The sequence below is a fragment of the Rhinolophus ferrumequinum genome, chromosome 25 (assembly GCF_004115265.2).
Source record: "Rhinolophus ferrumequinum isolate MPI-CBG mRhiFer1 chromosome 25, mRhiFer1_v1.p, whole genome shotgun sequence".
NCBI lineage: Eukaryota > Metazoa > Chordata > Mammalia > Chiroptera > Rhinolophidae > Rhinolophus > Rhinolophus ferrumequinum.
In genome coordinates, this window is record NC_046308.1 from 3,697,691 (window position 1) to 3,720,041 (window position 22,351).

Sequence of the window (22,351 nt, forward strand, 5' to 3'; positions counted from 1 at the left end):
CCGTGTATGGGAGCAGGGCCTGGCTCTTAGCATCTGATGTTTCCCTTTTGTGTGTGTTTTCTCTGCCTGGAGCGCTGTGGTTCCGTGACCCAGACAAAGCCCAGGGCCCTCCCTCCCCGGTGCTGGCCCAGGGTCCTCGAAGCTCTGTCCACATTCCCAATCTCACCACCCCCTCTTGTCCCACCAGTCTCTGGGGCAGCTCCGTCCAGGGGCCTTTCTGGGATGGCGGACCCTTCTAGAGCTGTTCTGTTCAGCACCATAGCCATAGCCACACGTGGCACCAAGCACTTGAAGTGAGGCCAGTGAGACTGACCAAGAAAGGGAATTTTATTTTTTACTTAATTTTCATAAATTTAAATGGCCCCACGTGGCGAGTGGCCACCGTCTCCGTTGGGCAGTGTGGCTTTAGTGCCATGCCTTCTCTGGGGACTGAGGGCCAAAAGCCAGTTTTCGCGCCACTGGGTGACCGTTCTCTTCTTCTTGGCCCTACAAGCCACCACCCGAGACTGGGAGCTCTTTGCTCAGTGTCCCCGCTTTCATTCCTGGCTGCCATTTCCCGAGGCAGTGCCAGGCCTGCGCAGTGTGGGCAGCTCTGACTCCTGGGGGCTGAGCCCTGTGCGTGGGCCGCACCCCTGGTTCACTGAGACTTTGCGCCCGCCCCTGTGTGTGTTTTCACACACGGACACCTGTACGTCAGGAAGGCCTGCGTGCCGTCACGCTCCATATTTTCTTCCTGTGAATTAACACGTCAGGACATCTTTCCGTGGACATTAAGTACTAGATGAACTTTGTTTTGGATAGCGTTGCGTTTTAGTCATTTGAAAAATACAGAAAACCAAAAAGTAATGCACTTAAATTTGCCACATGCTTTGGGTTTTATAAAAACGTATTAAAGAAAATGCCTGGGCCTGTTGAAAAATTAAATCAGTGCACAAAGCTGTGGAGGGAAGTGTCCTTCCCGTTCCTGCCCTCCCAGTTTCCACCCCCTGGGGCAGACACATGGCACAGTTTCCCCTCAGAGATACCTTGGCCAGAGGCCCGCCTTCGATGGGCTTGGATGTGTGTGTTCCCTTTAAAACCAAGCGCACAAGTTGTATCACACCGTTTGCACGCCTTGCTTTCCTCCTCTAAATTATCATATATCTTGGAGTTCATTTTGGAACAGAGAGAGTGGGGGTCAGGGAACGGGGGCCCGCGGGCCGGGTCCAGCCTACTTCCTGTTTTTAGATGGTGCGCAAGCTTAGAATGGCTTTTACATTTTTTTCATGGTTGAAAAAAATAAAAAGAAGACAATTTTGTGACATGGGAAATTGTATGAAACTCAAATTTCAGTGTCCATACATTAAGCTTTATTGGAACGCAACCCTGGCCATTCAGTTCTGCATTGTGTGGGGCTGAGGAGTTGTGACAGGGCAGGAGGCCCACAGAGCCCAGCATACTTACTTTCCAGCCCCGACAGAGAGCTGCCTCGTTCTTTTTAATGCAGCAGAACCTTCCAGGGTTTTCATTGTGGAGGGAACGGGAGTTCAGAGAGGGTCATAACTTTGAGGGTCACACCCTGTGAGGGTCCTCCTAAAACCCCTCCTGGCCTGGCTCACTGTTCTTGCTAAGTTGTGCTGATGCTCACGGTTATAATTTGCTGTTGTAGAATGCAGTAGGAAAGGGGGATGGTTAAGGCAGCCGGCAATTACTTTTGGCGCGAGTTTGGGCCTCCTGTGAAACCTGAGGCTGTAATCCCTTCTGTACAGCACTGCATAGTTGCTGTAATACCTTCTGCACCATGCTCCATAGTTTGCACAGTTTTTGCAGAGTTTCTTAGAACCCATCTTGTTTCCCTCTTTGCTTTGGCTGGTAGGAAGCTCAGAGCCAACTTTGCAGCTTGACTTTAGCAGACTGGTCCAGTCTTTGTTTTGGTTTTATGTAATTCATCCTGATTTCAGATTAGTTTGTCCCTGATTTTTCCCTTTGCTCTGACCTTGTTGTCTGATTTTATCTTATCGCTTGCATTCCAAAAGTTTCTCAGCTCTTGAAGGGCAGACTGGAGTGGGGCAGGAGTAAAGAAAATAACTTTTGCAAGGTGTTTCCATGCTTGTTTCTCCTGAGTGCCTATGGGGTGGTGGCAGAAGATTCCAGGAGAAAATTAAAGCCTAGCTCCATGGAGTGTCTTCACCAAGGTCATTCCCTGGGCAAGAACTGGGATCTTTGGATGTCTGCCTTGGGCCAGACTTGGGAAGATGACAGTGAGTGACTGGCTTGGTGAAAGATGACCCTTTTAGAGGCTTGTGTCCCTTGGGAACCACTTGGCTTGAGGGAAGGCCCTGGTGTGGGGCAGGTAAGGAGCTCACAGGGGTGGAGCGTCCGTCTGTTCCATATCTGGGGACGGGGGTTTTGGATTGTTGCAGTGACAAATCCTGCAGGTGTGTGCACACTGAGGGACCAGCCATGAGCTGTGCTGATGCTCTCAGACGCGTTTGCTTCCCTCTGCTGACCTGGGATGTTTCTTTGAGCTGGGAAGGAAGTAGGGGAGGACGTAAGCCCGGGGTGGACTGTTGGAGGTAGAATCGGATGAGACCTGGATGAGACCTGAGCCCGGCTGCCTGCTGGTGTGCATGGTGTGGGGTGGGAGCTGGGAGGCTCAGAGGCTCCTGGGGGTCAGCTCTCCTGGGCACTGCCTCCCGCCTTCTGGGGTTGGCTTGGTTTCTGGTGACCTGTGTTTTAGGGCTTGTGAATAGAGCTCGAGTGAGCCATGGGTCTGAGCCCTGTGTCGGCCTCTTGCGGCTGTGCCGTGCAGTCTAGGAAAAGTACCCGGGCCTCTGTGCAGAGGTCCTTGGTTTACCCAGCAGGGAAATGGGCTGTTGAGTGACACACGGGCTCCCAGTGTATGTTGAGGCAAAGGGAGCTGAGAGGCCACGTGAGGCGTGAGCCAGGCCCAGTCCTACCCGTCTCCCCTCTGTCCATGGCTCACAACCCGTGGAGCCACCCCACCGCCCGGGGCCAGGCAGGTGGATCCGGTGGCTTCCTGAGGCCTCAGTGCTCACAGATGTTCCAAAGGGACCTCAGACCCAGCTGTTCCAACCTGGACCCAAGGGCCCTCCATCCCAGACCCACTCCTGGGCTTCCTCCTGGAGTGTGGGGTGCACAGGCCAGAGATGTGGGAGTTGCCCAGACCATCCTGTCGCTTAGTGCACCTCCTTCCTGGTGTCCTGGAGTCTGGCCTGCCCCAGGCCCTTCTCTGTACGCAGCGACCTGCCGGTGGGGCCCCAGCGGGTGAGCGACTTGACCATACTCAGGGCTTCCCACCACTTACAGGAAATCCAGACCTTTCTCACTACCTTGGAGGCCTCTATGCCAGGTGCCGCCCCACCTCCGACCCCTTTGGCTGGCTCCCCTGCCATCACTTGGTGCTGCCTTGCGGGGGGGGCATCTTCTGGGCCGGCAGGTCTGGAGGGGTGGGTGTGGGGAGGGAGGGCAGTATTTGTGGCCCGGGTGGAGGAGCCTCTCTGGGAGATGGCTGTCAGGTGGGAGTCCGAGAGGCCAGGCCTCAAGGTGCCTGCCGGGGGGAGGGGCCTACCTCGGAGACCCCCGCATGTCCCCTCTGTCCTCATCCTGAACTCGGGGCCTACCACAGACCCTCTGGGAGCATCGCCCAGTGCTGCCGTGGTGTTTCCGTGGCCATGGCAACTGCCTGGCACCAGGGCCTGCTCGTTCGTTAGCCTAACGAGGCAAGCCTGCTGAGCCAAGGGGGGCTGGGGGCATGGCCGCTCCAGGACTCGGCTGGGCATCTCTGCCAGGCCACTGGGCCAGGATCGGAGCTGGGGGGCCTGGAGTGGGTGTTGAGGAGCCCATTGGGAGTCAGGGACCCCTCCAGGGGCCTTGGGGCCTTGGGCCAGGTCCATGGGGTTGGGGTTCTTGTGGGAGTTCTGTATGGGCTGACTCCTGGGTAGCTCCTGTGAGCAGTTAAACCCGGGGGGGCGTGTAAGTGGTCTGTGCCCTCCGCCTCAGCCCCTTTCTGATCTGCTCCGCGTGCTCTCACTGTTCCAGCCACACTGGTCTCCTTGATGTTTCCTCTGAAGCGACACGTGCTCCAACAGCAGGAGTGACGTGGTCATTTAGACAGTGGAGTGTCCCTGCTGCCAGTGACCTTGGAATCAGGTGACAGCTCAGTGTCTTGGCCTTGACCTGGGGCTGTGGGTGAGGGACACAGAGGGCAGAGGGGGACCTGCAAACTGTCCCCAAGGGGCAGGCATTCCAGATTCTTGGAGCAGATGTGGCGATGCCACATGCTCCTTCCTTCCCGGCTTTATTGAAAAGAGGAAGAAAATGGCCCACGCCTGGCCCCGAAGGAGGCCTGTGTCCAGAAACCTGAAGCCTGCAATTAAATGAAACTGGATCCTTAGGTGAGGAGGCTCTGGAGAGCAGGCCCCAGGGACCCGCAGCTCCCGCAGCAGCTCGTGCACGGACTGTGTGGGGCCTGGGGGGCCAGTGCGGTGTAGGGAGAGGGAGAGAGTGGGAACCACCAGCCAGCCTCCTCCAGGTCCAGGTGGCTGCCTTTTATTGAAAAAAAACCTGCAGGTGACTTTCAGGTCACCCAAGTCCCCTCCTTGGAGGTGACCGTTTCTCCACTGGACATTCGCACTTCTGATCCATGTTTTCATATTTCCGCGGGCCTCTGCTGGCTGCCTGCAGGCCTGGGGCTCTGTCTCATATCCAGGCTGGGAAAATGTGTGTGGACGTGTCTCTCTGTGTCCGCCGCTCTGCAATCGCTGTCGGGGTGAGCCCTCTGCATCTGCCAGCTTTGTGGGTCAAGAGTGGTCGAATATCGACAGATTTCATAGAACTCAACCTAGTAATTTCCTCTCCACGTTTAGACCGGCAGCAGACCGGAGTGGTTACGGGCAGGGATTCTGAGGGCTTGGTTCCCCCCCACCATGACCGTTCGACAGCTGTGTGGGTCGTCTGGCACTTTATCGAGTCGTTCAGTGCCTCAGTTTCCCTAATATGTAAAATGGGGACCAAAATAGTACCTACCTGGCTGGGATCACTTTGGGGGTTAGAAGGGTCCCATATGAGGCTTGTAGAACTGTGTAGCTATGATTATTATGTTTTAAAATTATGATTTTGTGATGTATTGGTGCAGTTAGATCTAGTTGCCGAATTTTGACTTCTGTATAGATAGTATCTTGTCATGGGGACACATGATACGGGCCTCCGTGTGTCCCCTGGAGATGTCATTGGGGTTGACTGAGGTGTTTGGACCTTTCCCGAGCGCTTCTGGGTGCTCAGGTGCTGTCCTTTCTCTTCCAGGTGTTTCTGGGAGTGGAATCGCCAGCGGGTGGCTTTTCCCGACGCCGCATGGGGGCTGTGCTGGGTGGCCCTTTTTGCATTGGGGTGCAAGGCTTTGGGTGGGACCTGTGGTTTGACAGCTGCCTTTCGAGAAAGACTGGGTTTTTAAAGAAGCAGAACAAACATGTTCTCTGTAAATTGAAAAATGAAGAAACAGAAACCCTGCACGTAAAAAAATATGACCACATTCCCACCCTCCAGAGACAGACTGTTGGCATTTTGGCGTAACATGGGTTTTGATAAGAAGGACCAGCTCTGACCTCTGCTTTCCCAGAGTGAGGTGGGGTGGGGGTGGTAAAATGTACGGACTCTGCAGTCCCCACTCCAGACCCAATCCTCATGGATGGGTCAGGACATATGGTGGCTCTGAGGTGGGGCGTTGAGTCAGTTGAACCCGCGTTCGAGTCTTTCCTCTGCCCTGCAGTTGCTATGTGGCATGGAGCCCTGTGACCGCGTCTCCTTCCAGGATTGTTGTGCAGCCTGCACACAGTAGGTGCTCAATTGATGCTTGAGTGAATGCAGCATAGCAGGTTTCTCAACCTGGGTACTACTGGTATTTGGGCGGGGTAATTCTGTTTGGGGGGCCGTCCTGGGCGTTGTGGGGTGTTTATTTAGCAGCATCCCTTGTCTGGATGCCAGTGGTACCCCATCCTTCCTGCATTTGGACAACCAGTGATGACATTGTCCTCTGAGGGGGATAGTCACCCTGCCCAGGGCCCCTGTGGTACGTGATGGGGTCTCAGAGAGGACTGTCTGGAGGGCAGAGGCGCCCCATGAAGGCATTTTCTTTGGAGTCGGTGCCCAGTGTATAGATTTTGTTCATTCAGATGCTTTCGTTAAGTACCTACTCTGTGCGGGGAGCTGTCCTTGGTGCTAGGACACAGTTGGGAACAAGGCAGGCATGTGCCCTGCCTCCCCAGCCACATTGTAATGTGGTGGTGATTTAAGGCCTGTTCCTGCCACGGTCTCCCCCTCTGAGAAATGAAATGAGAGTTTCCGGGGGTCCCGTGAGGAGCTCGTATCACCTGGAGCTGGCTCTTTCCAGTCCTCAGTTTCCTCATCTGTAGAATGGGGTTTGTGGTAGCGCTTACCTCCTGCATTGTGTGGGGATTAAGCAAGTCACTTTGCCCCAGGCACATGGCACACAGTAGGGGCTTTGTGATGGTCAGGGGAGCAGATGACGTGTGCGTAGACTCTGACGGCCAGAGTGCATGCATCTATCCTTCGGGTCACCCCAGTGGGTGGTGCCCAGGGGTGTGTGGGCAGGATGCCCATGACGTTGCCCTCTCTGTCCCTGCCCATGTGGGTGGGGGTCTTGGATGGAGGGGGCTCAGCGGCCTTCCTCCATGGCCCTCCTCCCCGGGCTCCCCAGGCTCAGTGGAGATCCCTAAGGCGATTAAGTGGGTTCATTTGATCCTGAATGTGAACTTGAGCCGGGGGCTTATCTCCTGGAGATGAAAGCCTGGCGGGCAATGAGCCACCTGGCCCAGGCAGGAGTTTGGGGTTTTATCCTCCACCCCCTGCCCAACTGGGGCCTGTGCTGGGGGCTTTTGCCCACCTGCCTCCAGGCCCTTCAGCTGCCCGTGGTGGACCGAGGGCTGTGTGTTTTTTGTGGGTATCTAATAGTGGCTGGCACATGCCACCTAAATTCATTTGATCTTCTCAATCTCAGGAGCTAGCAGTGATCATCACTTTCCCTGTACTACAGGCAAGCAGCTAAATGAGGCTCAGAGAGGTCAGCTAACTGGCCCAGGGCCGCACAGCATCCCAACAGCCTTGAACAATATTTGCAGCTCACACTTGGAAAATCCCCTTTGCTCTTGGCACTGAAATTCCTCCGTAACAGTCTTGACTTTGCACAGAATTAACAACAACAGAAATCAGTGTAATGCCCTAACTACAGTCTGAAGGGAAATGAAAGGAAGGCGGTGCCGGCTCCCACTCAGAATGAGAAAGTGTAGATTCAAGAGAAGTGAGATCAGAAGCCTTTCGCTATTGGAAGTACATGAAAGTGACGTTAAAAAAAGCTCATGTTCTGGCAGGTTTTTGGTTTTTTTGAATGGCCAGGCCATTTGAAAACTGTGTGGGGAGGTGACTTTCATGGCGTGGGACTGTCCCACTGGCTGAGTGCCAGTCACAGGACAGCCATAAGCATCCCTGCATGTTGTGGGGCTCCGTGTGCCCTCACCACATAACACAGTCACAGTAGCAGTAACGACGACAGTGTGCTGGCATTGTGGGCAGGGCCACTGCGGGCGAGACCCCCTCTGTAATAATTACAACTACAATAATAATAGGCTGTAGGGGTGGGACCACTGCGGGCGAGACCTCCATTTTCGTATCAATAATGATAATAAGGCAACCACATAAACATAAATAGTAAAGAAAAAAACAGTGTAGAAGTGAAAAAAGAAATCATAATAACAAAACCCAGTAATGGCTGACCGGGCCGTGATGGACCTGCCCCCACTGTCTGGCTTGGACATGTGCAGTGGCCTCCTCCTGGTCCCCCAAATCCACTCTTGTTTTGCCACCTGGTATCCGTGCTGCAGCCAGAGGGAGCCTGTCAGAAGGAGAATAAGACTCATCAGCTTCTGGTCCCACGGCGTCCGCCTTCTCCTTCTCCTCTGAGGTCCAGAGGCCCCCAGGCCGCTGGGAAGCTGCTCCACCCTTGCTCCTGGCTCATATCTTCCCACCCCTGGGCCTTTGCAGTGCTGTTCCCTCACCTGGAATGCTGTTCCCTGGAGATTGGCATGGCAGCTTACTTGCTGCCATCAGGACACAGTCAGATGTCACCCTCCGGAGGTTCCCCCGACCACCCCATCAAGCAGCACCCACTTACTGTCTGTTGTTGTGGGTGTATGAAATTTCTCAGTCGATTCAAATCCTTGTGTGTTGTCCACCTCCCCACGTCCGAAGGTCACTTCCCAGGAAGCAGGAGCTGCGCCTGTGTCAGCCCTGCTGGGCCCCAGGGCCTGGAACAGTGTGGGACAGAGCAGGGCTCCATCAGTCTGTGTCGAGGGTCGAATGGATCCCTCGGCAGCAAGACCGGGCCTGGTGTGGCCTGGAGGAGGGGGTGGACAGGTGCTGGGCACGGGGCACTTGTCCCTCGAGTGGCCCTGTTGAGTGGCTTCCAACCTGTCTGGGGCCAGCAGACCAGTGGACCTGCCCAGGGGAGAGCTGGTGTCCCTGGCTGCTGTTTCCTGTACAGGGAGAGAGGCCCTTAGGGGCCCAGGTGGGGTTGGGGCCAGTGGGCGATGATTCGTTTTGCAATGTTCGAAGACATTTCTGGTTGTCCCTGCCTGCAGGGAGGTGCTACAGACATAGCAGGTAGAGAGAGGCCTGAGATGCCTCAAGGCTCAGCATGTGGGTCGTGGCTTAGGCTGGGGAGGGCAGGGCACCCCGAGGTTCCCTTTCTGCCCTGCGGCCACGTGTGGTGGCCTAGAGCTCTCCCTGGCAGACTCCAGGCAGCCTAGAGGAGTTTGTCTTTGTCACCAGCTTGGGGCAGCCCATCACCCTCCTGGCTGCCACAGCCTCTCTGGGCTGAGGGACACTTGGAGGTCCTGAGAATCGTAGAGGTGTGAAGTCCCCCTGAGGTTGTTCCCTTCAGTGCTCTTGTTTACACATGGGCAGGCTGAGGCCCAGAGAGGGCGAGCAGTTGGCTCAGGGTCACACAGCACAGCAGGGCCTGGACACTGGGGGCCTGATGTTTGAGCCTGCTAGCTGGTTCCTCCCACTAACCAAATTCCACACCATTCCAGTCATTATGGTTGTTTACTTTATAATTGAACAGTTTTCTACAATTTCATATCTGTGTGTATTTACATATTTTGTCATGTTACGTTTGTGTATTACTTATACCGTATTTATTGTCTTTATTTTAAAAATACATGATTGGTCTATCCATACAACAGAATACTATATTCAGCCATAAAAAGGAATGAAGTGTTGATACATTTTATGTATACACGAACCTGGAAGACATACCGAGGGAAAGAAGCCAGACGCGAGAGCCACGTCCTGTATGATTCCATTCACATGAAATGTCCAGCATGGGCAAATCGGGTTAATGGTTGCCAGGGGCTGGTGTTGGGGATGGAGAGAGACTGCTCGCTGGGTAGGGGGGGTCTCCTTTTTGGGGGAGATGGAAATGCTTTGGCACTACCGTGTTTCCCCAAAAGTAAGACCTAACCGGAAGATAAGCCCTAGCATGATTTTTCAGGATGACAACCCCTGAACATAAGCCCTAAGGTGTCTTTTGGAGCAAAAATTAATATGAGACCTGGTCTTATTTTCGGGGAAACTGTAGATAGGGGTGATGGTTGCATAGCCTTGTGACGTGCTAAATAGCTCTGACTTGTTCACTTTATAACGGTTAATTTTGTTACGCGAATTTCACCTCGGTAAAAAACCCATTTGGGAGCTGGAAGTATACGTGTTCGGTGAGCTCTTACTGTGTGCTGTGTGCTCTGTATGTAATATTTTCTCACTGAGTTTTTAAGTCAGTCCTGCGAGATGAGAGTTTCCATGTCACGGGTAAGGAACTGGCTCAGAGATGTTGAGCAACATACCAGGGTCACACAGCTAGAGAGCAGTGGAGTGGGACTGAAGCCAGGTCTCAATCCAGATCCTGAGGTCACGGCCTCTGTAGGGGTCTCTGCTGCTCCCCGCCCGACAGCCGCGAACACCCCTGAGGGGCACAGCTTTGTGCATGGAGCGTTGCTCCCCCACTGGCCAGAGAGGGGCCCCAGGCCTAGAGGCTGTTCTGTGCTGCTCAGTCCCTACCCCCACTCTGGCCACAGAAGCAGGAACTTTCCAACACAGGCCCCGGGGCCTGCCTGTGAATCAGCGCAGTTCACTCCTGGGAGCAGGCCCAGCCTCCGGGGCTGTTTTCAGTTTCTGCTGAGTTTCTCACTCTGACTCACTGCCAGTCCCCGGCCCCAGTGACCTGGGCTCCTGAACACCTGCAGAGCCGAGATCTTGCTCCCATGGGATCTGAGAGAACAGGTTTGAGGCTGCCCTCTGCTGGCTGCTTCGGGACTCGGTTTTCCCATCTGTGTAGTGGGGGCAGCAAGGGAGGGGCCGCGTGTGTCGGGGTGTGTGTGTGGAGCGATTTGGTGCAGACACGAGGGGCTGAAAGCTGGGGGAGCCTCCTGGGAAGGCCCGTGCCCGGTAGGTACCCCCACATCCTGTCCTCAGAGGATGTGGGGATGGAGGGTTGGGTGTATCTGGGTGCTTCTGTTCTTCACGACAACCAGCCACCAAGCCTGGTGTGTGAGTGGCAGCCACCAACGCCTGCAGCTCCCACCAGGTTCTGCTGCAGAGGCCAGGGTGGGGGCCTGTGCTTCGTGAGGTCTCATCCTGGCCCGGCTCAGGGCCTGAGTCTGTGTGTCTAAGGTGCTGGGGGTATTGACTGATGGACGTCTGAACAGGTTGGTGGCTTAGGTCCCTGGGGAGGCGGGCTGGTGAACCCCAACAGCGAGCTTAAACTCAGTGTCTGCTGCATGCCGGGCCATATGTGTCACACAGAGGAACCCCTGGCATCAGCCCCATTTTACAGATGGGGAAACCGAGGTGCAGAGAAGCAAGGTGACTTTCTCAGGCTTTACAAAATGACAGAGCTGGGGTTTGAGCCCGAGCTGGCCTGATTTTAGTTATTAGCTACCCTGGTTATCGTCTCCATTTTGTAGCAGAGGGCGTAACATCAGAGGAGTTAAGCAACATGCGTGGGGTCGCCCAGCCAAAACACTGGTGCAGCTGGGATCGGGGCCGGCTTCCAGGCGAGGTCCCGGGCTGCTGCCATGCAGTGTCCCCATCTGTGCAGTGTCACCGCTTGCGATACTGGCTGCTGCCTCCTGGTGCACAGGTCACGGACGCCGCGGGGTGTCTGTGACCTCCTCTGGGTCACGGGCTGGTGTTGGGTAGGGGGGAGTTCCACAGAAGGTTGAGTCTGAGTGGGGAGCACCAGAAGAAGGCCTGTGGGGGGTCGTGCTGGACGATGTGTACGAGGGTCCTGACCTCTCTCAGGCCCAGGTCAGTGGGAACCGTCCTTCCCTCTTGCCTGGGTTGCCAGACTCGCTGGACTGTCCCCTGGGCCCTGGTGACAAATCTCTTTCACCGTCTCTTGACCCAGATAATTAATTGCTTCTGGCAGTCGATAGCTGCCCAGCACCCCTGCTCTCCAGGCAGCCCCTGGCCCGCCCTGCTGGCCCACACCCCGCTCCCGGGGGGGGGGAAGGGTCTGCAGTGGTTTTCCTTCCGGCAACCACCAGGGTCCAGTGTCAGGCAGCCTCTTCGGGGGGACCCAGCGGCTAACATTTTGGGGCACTTGCCTTGTGCGCCACGTGCAAAACCTGCATTACCTTTACAAGGAGCCTACGGTGGGGCCACTGAGGGGCATCTAGAGGCTTCCCGAAGTTTCCGCCCCATCCATCCCCAGTGCACTATTCCCAGAGAACCTGCTCTCCGGTTCCCACCCTGCTGGGGGCTCCCAGGGGGTGTCTGGCGGAGGTAACGCGAGGTTATGGCGGATGCTGGATGCACATCTCAGCTGTGGGAAGCGGGGTGAGCTTGCTTGCCTCTCTCTGCTTCATTGCCCCCACCTGGGGAGGGTCAGAGTCCCTAGTATGTAGGGCGGGTGTAAGAATTAAACCAGTTAATAGGCATGAAGGGCTTAGCATTATGCCCGGCCCGGTGAACCCCTAGGAAGGGGGGCTCCAGTCCCTGTGGGCTATCAGTGGGCTGGCGGACAGACAGGTGGACGGATAGATGGCTTCTCCGTGCTGCCGCCTGCACAGGCCTGGGAGTGGAGCCCCCGGCCCTCCCGCCTGCCCCGAGCTTGGCTGCGAGCCCAGCTGCCGACACGGCCCCCCTTCCTCCAGGAGCGGTCGATATCCCGGCTCCTTCCTGGCGTCTAATTGCTCCTGTCGGCTGCTGTCTCTGCAGACGGCCCCACACCCGTAGCCAGGAGATGGCTGGGGGTTTCTGAGAAGCACAGTTGGGGCCAAATTGGGGGTGTAGGGAGTGGAGGGTGGGGCGGCAGAGGGCAGACGCCCTGGTTCCCACTTGCCCGCCCCTCTCTGGCCCTCAATCCCGGGGGTTGCTGAGCCTCTCTGGGCCTCTGTCTCCCCATTTGTGACTAGGGTCAGGACAGTGCCCACGTGGCAGGGCTGTGAAGAGGCCCAGGGTCTGGCAGTGAGAACGCCTGTGGAAGGGGCGTTCCTGTTGTGATGACGGGCGCAGTGGTTTCGTCTGGTATCAGGACAGACAGACTTGGGGCTGGAGGTGCTCACGGGCCAGGGGCAGGGTGCCCCCCAGTTCTCCCCTGATTGTGTGCCCCCTTGGGAGGGACTGTGTCCCCTACTGTTGGGTGGGCCGAGCCCTCTCTGTTGGGCCACAGCTCCTTGTTCCCCTCTGGGCTGCTCCGGGCCCTGTCTGCTCGCTCTCATCCACGCCGCCTGCCGCCCACTGCCATTGCTGGTGGGGAATCAGACCTCGGTGAACTTGGTGTTTGCCTCTCTGGCAGCTTCAAGGAGAGCCTGCGCTGGGCCCGGCATGCCTCAGCTGTCACTTGAGAAGGAAAATAAAATATCCCGGTGGGTTCTAAATGGAAGGGCTGTGGAGCCTGCCTCCCTCTTGCTCCACTGTCTGGGCTGCTCTCTACCATGGTGACAGGGAGGGGGACACCTGGCCCCAGGGGACAGGGAGGGTCCCCTGTTCACCTGTTGTGAAAAGACGTGCCAGGCTGGCCCGCGGCTGTGGGGTGTGTTAGGTCCTCTTCCACCCTCCACCCCCACCCCAATGCCGGAAGGCTCAAGATCCAACCTGCAGGTATCACTTCTGAAGTTACTCTTGCCCCTTGGGGGCCAGTGCCCGGATCTGCAGGGTCCCCGGGTCTAGCATAGGCTTTTGCAGAGCGCAGCCTATGGTTTGCTCATCTGGCCCAGCACTGTTCACACCGCCTGTTGTGGCAGCCGTGTGGAGGTGCACGTGGGTGTCACTTCCCTTTCTTCAAAGCAGCAGGCAGCACATTGGGCCCCTAGGCCCCTGGTGCGTTTAGTAGAATTTGACCTGACCCCACTGAGGGTTTGAGACTGGAACGTGGAAACTGCAGGAGGTCTACTCAAGATGGAGAAGTGTTTGCATGAGCGGGCCTTGGAGACAACCATGGGGCGCAGCCCCATTTTCTGGATAGGAAAACTGAGCTCAGAGACAGCTGGGGGCTTGCCCAAGGTGACATCTGTTAGGGGAAGAGCTGGGACCACAGCCAGGTCTTTGGACACTGTCTAGAGCTCTGCCCACTGTACTGTTTTCTAACTTATTATTTTTTTGTGCAGACGCTGGTACTATAAAGAATGCGTAAACACAGGGGCACAGATTAATGAATAATTATAAGGGAGACTCCATGTAGCCACCCGCCATCTTTTCTCTGCAGATGATCAGCATCCTAACTTTTGTGGGATTCACCTCCTTGCTCTACCTCTGTAGACCTCCATACATGTGACCGTGGAACTGTGCCTTTCTCAGATCATGTATGTGGGATCCCAGTGTGTGCAGCTGGAGTCTGGCATCTGTGCTCAGCACGAGCCTGACCTCCCTTCACGTGGTGGGGCGTACCTGCAGCTTGTTCGTATCATGGCGTGCTCCGCGGTGTGGACGTACTACCACCGTGTGTTTATCCCTCGCCTAGCGATGGATCGTTGGATCGTCTCCAGTCCACTGTGATGACGAGCAAAGCTGTTAGAAATGCTCATGTGCGAGTCTGTGTGGACATATGTCTTCATTTTTTCCTGGGGAAATCCCCAGGAGTGGAGTTGCTGGGTCCTACGGTCACCCAAGTGTATGTTCAACTGAGTAAGAAACTGCCAAACTGTTTCCCAAAGCAGCTGCTCCGCCTTGTACCCCACCGGCGATGTCTGAGGCTTCCTGTTGGCGGCCGTTCTCCCCGACACTGGGTATGGTCTGTCTTTCGTTTCAGCACCTCGCCCACGTGGGTGTGCAGTGGTCTCGGGATTTTAATTTGCTCTTTCCCGATGACTAATGACGTTGAGCATCTTTGCATGTGCTTACTAAGGCCATCTGCATGTCCACTTCATCCAGTGTGGTCAAGTGTTTCCTCTGTTTATCTGTTGGCGTGGCTGCCTCTTATGTATTTGGGGGTATCCTTTTTATATTCTGGACGCCAGCTTTCATCGCACTGGTGTTGACTCTGAATGGAGACTCAGATATTCTTGAATGAGAACAGTAGGCCTGCCCCTCCTTCAGGTGTCACTCACTCTTGTTTCTAGTGTCCCCTGGGAGTTCATGGGGGAGTGTCAAGGTACCAGGTGCTATGGGCCCCGGGCGCCTTGGTGGCCCTGCTGGGCTGTGGCTGCCTTTTTATGACCTCGTGGTCTGGATTGGAGTCCAAGCTGTGACCGCCTGGCTCTGGGACTGGGGGCACGAGACTAAGACTCTCTCAGCCCCAGTTCCCCTCTCTGTCAAGTGGGGTAGGAGTGCCTGCCCCACGGGGCTCTCGTGGAGAAGTGCTTGGCCTGATGTCACAGGTGCCAGGCCCGTGGGCCTTGCCATGTCGGCCCACACGCTGCTGTGGACCTGCTGGCACCCCAGTGCGGAGGCTGCGACTCTGACTAACAAGACCCTGTTTTCTCCCGCAGGTTCCCCCCTCCCCCCCGCCCGAGTCTTGGAGGACACAGCGTCTCTGGCAGCCATTTCTGGTAGGTTCACATCTGTCCCCACTCGGATTCACGTGACCAGGACCTTCTCATGGGCAAGGTGTTGGAAGTAACTGGGGAGCCCATTCCACCTGGTGGATGTAGTGCGGGGCTCGGCGTGGCCTTGTGGGGTGGGGCCTGCACCCTGAGTTGCACAGGGTGGGGAACGGCTGGGGAGGGGATATTTTCAGGCCAAGTGCAGTGATTTTCCGATGATGCCTGGGAGAAGGGGTGGTCCCCAGCGGTGCAGACGTAGGACGCGGTTTTCTCTGTCTCTGGGGTTCTGTGCTCTAATGGCGGGTTCCAGGCTTGGGGACGACAGGGCCTGTGGAAGGGCCCACGTGTGGGGGTGGCTGGTGTTGGAGGAAGCCCTTGGGTGGGACACTTGTGTGGCATCGTGGTCACTGCCCGGTGGGAGAGGAGGTGGCTTGGGTTCCTGGTGGCACTGGCATTTTCACTTGGGGCACCCAGGCAAGCCTCCATCTCCCTGTGCCTCTATTTCCCCATCTGTAAACTGGGCGAATAACAATATCCACTCACATGGCTGCTGTGAGAACTACATGAGCTAATACTGAACACTGCCTGGCACAGAGCTGATAATCAGAGTGAGTGCTTTTCATGTTTCACCCTGTTTTGTGACCCTCGCAGCAGTGCTCTCAAATGGGCTGTTATGCCTCAGTCTCCCCGTTTGTAAAGGCATAGATGGGTCACCTGTTTCAAGTCTCACTTGGAAGCAAAGAGGTGGGACTCTAACCATGTGAGCGTCTCGGGGACCCTGACGTATTCCTACCGAGGGGCAGACCGTGTGTTCTTTGGCGGGGAGCACTGAGATGCAGAGCCAGCGGAGGGGCTTGGAGTGCAGGGGGGCGGGGGCGGGAGGGCCTCCCTGAGACCTGCAGGAGGAGAGGAAGGGAGCATGCAGGTCTCTGGAGGGTGCCTCAGTCAGAGGAACCTCCGTGCAAAGGCCCTGAGGCTGTATGGAATGGCCATCTGGGTTTGTAGGCGTCTCCATGAGTCACACGGATGGGGTTTCTTGGGACAGGCCTCTCTTCTTTGTTCCTGAGCCTTTAGGGCCCCCCAAGAAAAACGGTTTTGGAGGTTACCTGCTTCCTGAGCCAGGCCCTGGGCCCTGCAGCTGTGGGTTTCATCTTGGAAATGGGGAGGCATGGGCGCTGCTCCTGTGGCAGTCCCCCCAGGTGGTCAGCTCAGGTGTTCTACCTAGCGTGCCCGAAGTTGGAAGGAAGGTGGCCTTGCCTGGGTGTTTTTCCTTCCTCCTCCTCCTCTGCCTCTGGCTCTTCATCAATCCGTAGGCTTAATGGAGAGCCTTCCTCTGTGGCTGAGTTATCTGCTTGTCATGCCAGTGGCCCACCCGAGGACGATAAAAGGGCTTTTTGTCTGCAAGCACTTAGCTTCCCTCTGGGGCGATCCATCACCTCTGAGGGAGGAGGGAGGCAGGCAGATGGGGGAGGGGGTAGAGGGGCCCTCCCCCTGCGGAGAGAGCCTCGTGTTCCCAGGAGCTCCCTGGCAGGGCCCAAGTGGCTCCTCAGCCCAAGAGCAGGCCTGTCGGGACTGGCGGCTGGGAAGGAGGCTGGCGCGGTGTGGACGCCGCGCCATGTAGCTTTCTGCTGGCAGCTCGGGCCTTTGCTGAGCCCTCCTCTCCTGGGGAGGCCTGGAGGCGGGGACGGGGGGAGCAGGCATTTCTGAGGAGGAACTGGGTCAGCGCATAAGCAGTAGAAGGTGTGATATGTGACGGTCAAGAGGACAGTGTCTGGGGTGATGGTGGACCAGCATCATCTCACCCTCCATTCTCACATGGCCTCAGAGCACGTCGTCTAATCCTCAGACACACTCGACGAGGGAGGCCCTGTTGTTATCCCCATTGTACAGATGTGGAAACTGAGGCACAGGGAGACGATGTGATGTCCCCAAGTGTGCAAGTGGCAGGAGGAGGATTGGAACCCAGGGAGCCCTGCTCTGGAATCCTTTCTGCTGGTGTAGGTTTTGGAGCAGGTGGCCTTCGGGTCGCCCTGAAAGCAGGTGTGGGTTTTGATCCTAGGATGGGGAGCTGCTTGAGCCCAGGGCACGGGTGGGAAAGTGGGGTTTGGCCTTGAACTTCTCCCAGCATGGTGCCTGGTGGTATACTGGAGAGGGTGAGGGGTAGGGTATGGGTGGGGGCTGACAGGGAATGGGACACTGGGGAAGCCAGGCTTTCGGGGTTCCCTGGGGAGGAAGTGACCAGGCAGTATATGGTGGAAGGGCCAGGGGGCTTGACCCCCGCAGACTCATACCTCTCTGGACTCTATTTGTCCCTCCTAGGCAATGGGTCCGCTGGCTTTGTCCCTAGTTAGGCAGGGCCCTGGTCCCTCTATTAGATGGAGGAGGAGGCGTGTGTGTGGGGGTCTCTTTCCTTCCAGCTCAGGAGGCTCAGCCCTGTGCAAGCTGTGCCTCCACCTCCTTTCCTTCCCTCCCCCACTGCTCCCTCTTCCTTCCCCTCCTCCCTCCATCTCACTCTTCCTCTTCCTTTCTTCCCCTCCCCTCCCCACAACCCCCTCCCTATCCCCACAGGCCACCCTCAAATGACAGCAATTAATGGTGCCTCTGATGGCGGGCCGGGAGGACAGGGCTGACAGTTGAGCGTGTCTGCCTGCGGCGGCCCTCTAATCGGGCCCGGGGGACGCCCCTGCCGTCATGGCTCCCAGGCGCCGTCTGCCGCCCCATCACTCACAGGGTAGCCCTCAGACAGGCGCACGTGAGCCGGCACAGACCCGCCCCCGTCCCTGCAGCCCCTACCCCGGAGACCTCCTATTATTACCGTTTTCTTTCATAACTGGGTGGGCTCTGGGGTGACGCTTGTCCTGCTCTGCTTAGTGTGCACGTGACAGCCAGCCCGCCAAGCCTTCCTTCTCCACCAGGGCGTCCTCTCCACAGGCTCCTGTTTCAAAATGAGCTCCCATGGCGGCCTGTGCCACCCTCAGGGCCAGCCCTGCCCCACAGGGTACCCATCTTCCTCCTCTCGGGAGCAGCGGGTGGGTGGAGCCCAGGAGTCCTGTCCTGTCCTGGACGCAGGCATCAGTTAAATGCTGGAGACGCGGCAGCCTGGAGCCTGCGGTGACGGGGGCAGCTGCCCAGGCCTGAGGTCTCGTCTGCTGGGGGCTCGTGTGTGTCTGGGGTCAAGCATCCTGGCCAGTCCTGTCCACCTGGGCCTGGTGCTTGCCTGGCCATCATTTTGCTGCAGCCATAATGAAGCCCCGGCTGTATGCCGGGGCCCGCAGCTGGTACGGTCCCCATGGTTCACTTTTACAATAGCTCTCCAAGGAGTGTGCTATTTATAACCCTGCGTTTGCAGGTGGGGACCCGACGGGCAGAGGCAAACCCTGACCTTCCTTGTCCAGCGCTCCTAAATCCAGTCTTGGGGAAGTTGAGGGACGGTGATGGAACCAGCAGATCTGACCTGGAAGTGGGGAAATGGTCCCTGGGCACTGGCCTGGGGTTAGTGGGCTGATACGTTTTCTTGTTAGGGTTAAAAAGTGAGTTTTGACCAATGTGAACATTCAGATAGCAACCACCACAATCAAGATGTAGAGGGTTTCCACAACCCCCAAAAGAATCCCCATCCCCCTACCAGGAGCACCCTCTGATCTGCCATAGGAGTTCTAGAATCTTTTAGATTTTCATAATAAAATTATAAAGTATGTACTATTTTATGTTTGGCTTCTTTCTGCATGTTTTTGAGATTCACCTGTGTCATTTGTTGTATGTGTCAGTAATTCTTTTTTTTGTACTGCTGAGTAATATTCCATCGTATGAATGTATCACAGTTTGTTTATCCGTTCGTGAGCTGATGGACATTTAAGTTGTTTCCAGTTTTTGGCTATTACTAATGAAGCTAGCAAGTCTTTACACCTCTCATTGCTTTTTCTTGCCGTATTGCATTGGCTGAGGCCATGGGTGGCGCTGGGTAGCGGCAGTTGGGATTTTAGGGTGAGCTAGCTGTGAATGTTGTTCTTAATCAATACTCCCATTTTACAGGTGAGGAAACTGAGGCTCTGGGAGGTCAGGTGACTTATCTAAAGTCATTCAGCAACAGTTGAGTGCTCTTTTTCCTCCTCCAAGCTGGAAAGTACCAGCCCCATTTGTTCCACTGACATGTTTGCCGGTCCAGAGGGTCACACCAGCAATTGGTGGCCGACTGGACCCAAAACACTCTTTTCCCACCAGGGTCACCTCTGCTGGAGAGATGAAAGTGTGAAGGAGGGTCCATGCCTTCCGGGCCAAGCGCTGTCCGTTGGCACTGAGCACGCAGGCTTTGTGCAGTTCTGTCATCCTGGGCAGAGTCGTGCAGGCTTCGGGGAGCTGTTCTTGGCAAGGCAGGAGTGGGACGTGGAAGCCCAGGAATGGGGGTGGTGACGGAAGAGGGGACCTCCTCCCCCGCCTCCCTCTCGTGAGGGGTGTTAGCTAAGATGACTTTTCGGGGAAGGAGGCCCACAGATTAAATAAGCAATCCCGTAAATAAATAAGTAATGAAGTTAGTGGGGTGCCTAATTACATCAAGTTCGCAATTATGGATGGATGCCTGCCCGATAATTGTACTTGTTTTTAATCTCTGGCTCTGACATGTGTCTCCTTCCATTGGATAGTATTCCTTGCTCTCACCTGGTAGCGGGGTTGGCGCTGCCTTTCGGGGGTCCCAGCGAGCCCCAGGGATCCAGGCTTCACTTTATCCTGCAGTCACGGTTGTAAACCTACCTGCGTAAGTTTTGAAATTGGCAAAAATGACAGCAATAATAATAAGTTTATAATAGTAATCGTGCTGTACTTTACATGTTATAATTTATTTAATCTTCAAAACCTCCTGTGAAGTAGGGGTTACCATCATCCCCACTTTACAGAGGAAGAAACGGAGGAACCGAGAGGTGTAGTGACCTGCCTGAGGTCGCACAGCTGGTGAGATTCTAACCCAGGCGCCTGCCCCAGAGCCTGCCTCCTTCCCTTCCTCCCGCGCCAGCCTCGGGGCGGCCTGCGTGGGACATCTCGTGGGATGTTTCAAGTGCTGGCCCTGTGTGGGTGCTGTGTTAAGGCTTTGTGCATTTATTAATGACTTTTCAGGATGGTCCTTCAAGGGACATGCTAATTTAGGGTGACTCAAGGCCTCAAGAGGCTTAAATGCGGAAAAAATCACCACTACGTTGTCCCTTCTACAATTGCCAACTGCCGTGAATCCAAACAGAAAACGTTCTGAAACATAAAGTAACGTTCTGAAACATTGTGTTGCATATAATCACAAAGCAGGCCCATTTGCTGAAATTAAAATAGCTTCTTTCTAGATCTTCTCTTTCTCTTTTGGTGGCTTTGGTTTGCTGGCTTGGGGGCACTCCTGGTCCTTCCTGCCTGTGGTAATGTGATCATGATCATTAGACCCATTTTCCAGATGAGGAAACTGAGGCCCAGGGAGGTGGAGGGACTTGAGTGAGGTCACATAGCCCATGGTTGGAGGAGCTGGCATTGTAACCAGCTCTTACCACCTGGTTTGGGGAACTGGGGGCCACCTAAGGTCCCAGCAGGGATGGGGTAGGTGGGGCCGCCTCTTCTGTCCGAGAAGTGTCAAAGGCTGGCTTTGCAGGGGTCCTTGCTGTGTTGAGTGACCTCAGCCAGCCTGACTGGTGAGCCGTCTGTCCATCTGTCGGATGGGAAGAGGAGGCCAGCTGCACCCACCTCATTTTGTGGACAGAAAGGCTGGGGGTGGCTGGGGGCAGTGTTGCTCTCACACGCCATCCATGCAGACCACAGACCCTCAGCCAGAACTGATGCCTACCCTTTCACAGTGTGCCCTGTGTCTGGCCGTCTGGCCCTGTGCAGGGACAGTAAGGCAGGAGCCCTTGAGATGCTTGGGCCTCTACCAGGAACCAGGAATTGTCCTCTGCAGGCTGCAGGGAGGGAACACACTTCACTTTCTGGGGTGCACTCATGCAGCCAGACGCGGCCCGCTTTTCTGGGATTCTGGCAGGGCTATGGCTTGGGCTGGCATGGGACATGCATTCCATGTGCTGATTTCAGAATGGTAGGGGCTCTTCCTGTCCCTCACTTGGACGGAGAGGGGAGTTGAGGACAGACTCACAGCAAAGACTGTATGTCCATGATACGCTTGGGGGTTGGAGCAATCCAGGGAGGCTGCCTGGAAGAACTGGCACAAGCACGTTGAACTGTAAACCTATCTTGTAGAAATCAGTTTGTGTGAAGCGCTTCAAACAGGACTTGGCATAGAGCAGATCCTGTATTTGCTACCAAAGCTGACATTTGCTGACTATTGGCTTGCCTTAGTGCCATGGGAGAGTGCCGTTATCATCGGTGTTACTGACATCAGCTGTAATGTCCAGTGATTCCTCAGGATTTACTTTGTGCCCAGCTGTGTTCTGAGTATATCACATACATTCACTAATGCACTAATCGCGGCAGTGCCCTGTGAGTGGCTGCTGTTATTATCAGCCCCATTTTATAGGTGGGGAAAGTGGGGGCACAGAGAGGTTAAGTGACTTGCCCAAGATCACACAGCTGGCAGAGCTGGGATTTGAACCTGGGCAGCTTTACTCCACAACACCTGCTGTTAATTGTGAGGATTGTGTGGGCGCCACCTGCAGCCCTCCCTGAGCCCAGAGCCAGCCTGGGTCTCTTGGCAGGGATGCACCGGCCATGAGCCAGGCTCCATGTGCTACGTAGGGCCCTCAGGCATGCAGCAGCTGCTCTGGGCTGGGCAGGACCGGTCAGGACACGAGGGGTCTGCTTCCTGCCTTCCTGCAGCCAGCTGAGTGTTCACAGCAGGGGTACAGGGCAAACAAGATGCCAGGCGTGGTGGATCCCGTGGGCTGACGGGGAGATGGGCAGTGCAAAAACGAAACGGTGTACCCCCAGGCCAAGAAAGGTTGGCTGTGGAATAGCACAAGGTGTGGCAGGGGGCAGCCCGGGTTTCGGGGTACTTACTTTAGGTACAGGAATCAAGGGTGGTCTCTGAGGAGGTGGCGTTTGAGCTGGGACCTGGACAATGAAAAGGAACCAGACATATGAAAGGAAGAGGGATGAGCCTTCTAGGTAGGGAAACAGCATGTGCAAAGGCCCTGAGGCCCTTATGTTCAGGAACGCTGAGGAGGCCTACGTATCTGGAACAGAGCTGGGGTTCCAGGTGTGGTTCTCTGGATCTGAAGCTGCTCTGTAGACCTTGGGGGTTGGGCCCTTTTCCCAATTAAGGCAGAAATCAAATTTACTGGCTTTTGTTCTTTTGCTGGTTGATCAATTTACATTTA

At 55.8% G+C, this 22,351-nt stretch overlaps 1 protein-coding gene across 24 annotated transcripts in view; it reads left to right on the plus strand.

The window, feature by feature from the left end:
• Positions 1-22,351, plus strand: part of NCOR2 (nuclear receptor corepressor 2) — a 185,108-nt gene that overhangs the window by 5,437 nt on the left and 157,320 nt on the right. For 23 of the 24 annotated variants that reach the window (XM_033098519.1, XM_033098538.1, XM_033098541.1 and 20 more), the window contains exon 1: positions 14,993-15,059. The exons of the other annotated variant lie outside the window; for it this stretch is intronic. The gene's annotated coding sequence lies outside the window, so the exon portion shown is untranslated. Of the gene's footprint in view, positions 1-14,992; positions 15,060-22,351 lie in introns of those variants that run through there. 24 annotated transcript variants of the gene reach the window in all.